We start from the raw sequence: 4,131 nt of genomic DNA on the forward strand, positions 1-4,131 counted from the left end.
TATACATTTTATAAGAAATGGCTATGGTATTGTGGCAAGTATAATAAAAGGTAGGTAGGTATATCTATATAAATTATGATTAAAATGCTATAGAATATGCATATGAACACTAGAAGGGAATATACAAAAATACTAAATTTTTTTTTTTTTAAATTGAAAACATGAGCCTTTGTAAATTGTTCTCTAATTCGGAAGCCTTTTAAAAACTGCTTTATTATTTTAAAGCCTTTGAGACATGATTAAAAATGATGCATTTTTTTTCAAGAATTCTTAAAAAGAGAGAGCAGAGTTAAAAAAAACTTAAATGCAAATTCTTCCCCTGGCCTGACTCTGAGCTGGAGCTACGGGGCCGGCTTTACCATGAGGAAGTAACTGGAGGCTGAGGAGGAAAGCCACACTTGTTTCTCTGACAAGAAGCTGAGTTTGCAGAACACAGGACTTCGTTTCGCTCTCCAGATACATTTGCTTTCTGTAATTCCCAAGCAAACGCTGCTTCACGTACACTGGCCTCAGGCGGGTAAGTAGGTAGGGTGCTTGCCTAGGAAGCACAAGGTTCAGTTTCCAGCACTGCATAAACCAGGTGTGATGACGACAGGTTGTAACCCCAGCACTGGGGAGGCAGAGAGGTAGAAGAGCAAAAGTTCACGGCCATCTATGATTGCATGATGAGTTTGGTCCTGTTTGTGTGGCCTACAGAAGATTTCAAAAACAAAAAGCCTCATTCTAGGGAATCAAATCACAGACCATTGCATGTACATACAGAAGTGTCTACACAACCCCTTTACTTTGTGTAATTAACATGTGCTTAAAGAAAAACCAGACTGCAAGATCCCAGGAGCCACACTTGTGAGCCCCGCAGTCCCGAAGCCAGACTGTGGAGCCAGGAGACCACGAGTCTCAGAGAAATGGAATCAGGGGTCTTGGGTGCTCAGTTGTCCCTTCTCTGGTGGAAAGAGTGGGTTCCTAGTGAGGACCTGGAGACTTGCTGATTTAATTCTCTTTGGCAGGAAAGCATTTCCCACCATCTGCTAGGTAGCTGAGGATGGTGGGAGTCGAGGCCAAGATCATCGTCTGAAGTGGTTGCTGGGTGGTGAGCATTCATTGGCTTTTGGTTTTGTTCCATTCAAAAGGAAACCCAAGCTATGAGACCTCTTACAGACACGGCTCCTTCAATATGAGGTGGAAGGGGCTGGGGCTAGTTCTGTCAGAAAGTGCTTACCATACAAGCAGTGAGGACCTGAGTCAGATCCTCAGCATCCGTGTGAGTCAGGTGCAGTGCTGGGCCGTCCATGTAAAAGCCAGGCGCATCTGTGTGTAATAGCATGTAATATAAACTTTATGCAGGCATGGTGATGGTGTAGAAACAGGACCCCCCAAAGCTTACTGGCTAGTCAGTCTAGCCAAAATGGTTTCGTGAGAGACGCTTGCTTAAGTAATACCCCCTCAGCACGCTCATTCAAGTACCCTAGTTAAATGCATGAAAGAAGGAAGGGGGGGTAGGGAGGGAGGGAGAGAGAGGGAGGGAGGGAAGGAGAGAGAGAGGGAGGGAGAGAGAGGGAGGGAGGGAGAGGGAGGGAAGGAGAGAGAGGGAGAGGGAGGGAGGGAGGGAGAGGGAGGGAGGGAGGGAGGGAAGGAGGAAGGAAGGAAGGGAGGGAGGAAGGAAGGAAGGAAGGGAGGGAGGAAGAAAGGAAGAGAAGGGGGTTGCTGGAAAGGAGTTTGGTGGGAATGAAAGTGTATAAGGGAGAAAAGGAGGGTAATGAGAGTGAATGCGTATGCATGCATACATGTGTACAGTTATATATTTCCAAAGTAATTACACACACACACACACACACACACACACACACGCACACACACACACACACAATTGAGAAAGAATAGTGAAATAACAACAACATAACTAGGTGGAGAGTGATGCAGCTCTAACCAGACCTCCTAAACAGGCTTTCTGTTCACACCCTCAGCCATGCGGCTCATGTGACTTTATTGCCTGCTTCCTGCCAGAGCCCGAGAACTGATTTCCCTGCACACTCTGAGGAACTCCACCCCAAACTACCAGAGTGCATTTTAAAATACAATTTTGATAATTTAACTCTCATATTTAAAACTTTGGGTTGCCTTCTTTATTGATACCAGGATATAATAACATTTTTTCCTTTCATTAATTCTTTTTCTTTCTTTTCTTTTTTTGAGACAATTTTATGTAGCCCAGGCTGACCTTGAACCTTAAACTCACCGTCTAGCTGAGAATGACCATGAATTGCCTCCACCTCCCAAGCGCTGGGGTCTTAAGCAGGTACCACGCCTGGTGAGGAGTCTGGGATGTAAGATGCTCTGTGTCACCCCGTCTAACTTGGCTGGCTAGTGCGGCCATCTTCTCCTCGATACAGTCCTGTTCAGAGGCGCTCTGCATGACCCATTCTCTTTGTCCTTCCCGCTTTCTCTCCTCAGTTTTCCTTCTTACAACAGTGAAGCCATGACAAGCCTTGGTTGAGGGTGCAGAGCCCCTGGTCGGGTGTCCAGGCTCCTGGTTCAACACAGGAGATAAAAGGAAGAGACTCAAAATCCAACGACTAAAGTAATGACTTTGATGACATTTGTTGTATTTTGTTGTCTCTTTATGTACCTAAATGTGAATTCTGGGTTATAGACATTTTATTACTCCTTTTGATGATGAAACAGAGGTTCAGAGAAATAAAGACACATTCTTCCTTCCTTCCTTCCTTCCTTCCTTCCTTCCTTCCTTCCTTCCTTCCTTCCTTCCTTTTGTTTATCTTCATTTCTCCATCCTTCCTTCCTCTGTTTCTCCCCTCTCCTCCCCTCTCCTCTTTTGAGAAAGGCTTTCATAACCAGCTTAGACTAGTCTTGAACTCATGATCCTTTTGTCTTATCCTCCAGTGCTGGGATCACTGGTATGTGCCACCACATCCAGATGTTTTCCAGTGCCATTTCACAGACCTTACCTGTAGTTTTAATGACACTCCAAAGGCACAGAATTGTGCCTGTGTACGCAGAAGTAAGGGATGCTTCACACCTTCATGTCTCTCTGACTTCCAATATTGCTTTTTCTTTCAGATTCTATTTACCAGGCAAAGATGAAAACAATTGCAATCGGCACAGCACACTCCCAACTCTCCATGGCTGGCACAAGGCTCCAGTGTCACCTAGCCATGTGCACATCAGCCTGGACATTTCTCATAACCATCTCTTGAGTCGCCATTCAAGCAGGCGGTTCATGCCTGCTGTTTAACAGAGGCTCCCTCCCCACTGCTCCATCTATGCTCAGGGCTTTCTAGTACGAGGGTTAATTATCAGGGGGCGGGGCACGCTGATCTTCAACCCTCACAGGGTCCAGACACCTTACCAGTGGCCACGCTGCCACCACTCAGCAATCTTGCCTCACCGCAGAGCGTGGCCTGGGGAGGAAGCCACGGCCCCTTTCTGGAACCCACCATGCCATCGTCCTCGGAGATCGTCCTCCGGACTTCTCGGCCTCCTTTCTGATAGTGCCCGGGTCAGCAGAACTCAGAAAGAGGAGACGATTCTTTCTCTGCTTGGTGCTCTCCCAGCTTCTCTGCAGGACAACGCAGAATGAAGAGGTAAGGCCAAAAGGCTGGCGACGCTGTTGACAGTTGACAAATACCCTTTGACACAGTAGCACAGATAAAATTCTGCTCTCTATTTCTTTATTTGCTGTAAGTGTTTCCAAATGTCATTACAGAGTCTTTAAAACTGGACTTTTCAGTACTTGTCTGATAATAGATGTTTAAGTTTCAACAGGGCACAGGGCTGTGTTCCTTTGGTTATGGGAACCATTATGGCTAGAAATAATGGACTGGCCTCTTAGGAGGAAGGGAGATGTGCTCGGGATCAAAGGCGACTTTAGTATTCTTGGCAGCCTCCTTTTTTTTCTAGAAAGACTCTCATACAGTCCAGGCTAGCTTTAAAGCCCACAGTGTATCTGAGGGTGACTTGAGTTGAAGATCTTTCCACTTCCACCCCCTGGTGCTGGGATCATGGGTCTCCCGCACTACACCCATTTGGACCAAGGATTGAACCCAGGGCCTCGTGCACGCTAGGCAAACACTCTGTCGATGGAGCACCAGCAGCTTCTTTCCACTGCTGTTAGAA

General features: G+C 46.4%; 1 long non-coding RNA gene across 1 annotated transcript; it reads right to left on the minus strand.

The window, feature by feature from the left end:
- Positions 1 to 289: 289 nt before the first annotated feature.
- On the minus strand, positions 290 to 3,599 carry LOC131912381 (uncharacterized). The gene is made up of 5 exons (XR_009379614.1): positions 3,453 to 3,599; positions 2,964 to 3,078; positions 2,237 to 2,527; positions 1,220 to 1,308; positions 290 to 690 (listed from the first exon to the last, which is right to left on the minus strand). It is a non-coding gene; the product is annotated as an uncharacterized LOC131912381 (long non-coding RNA).
- Positions 3,600 to 4,131: the final 532 nt, after the last annotated feature.

The sequence above is a fragment of the Peromyscus eremicus genome, chromosome 6, assembly GCF_949786415.1.
Source record: "Peromyscus eremicus chromosome 6, PerEre_H2_v1, whole genome shotgun sequence".
In the NCBI taxonomy this organism is placed as follows: domain Eukaryota; kingdom Metazoa; phylum Chordata; class Mammalia; order Rodentia; family Cricetidae; genus Peromyscus; species Peromyscus eremicus.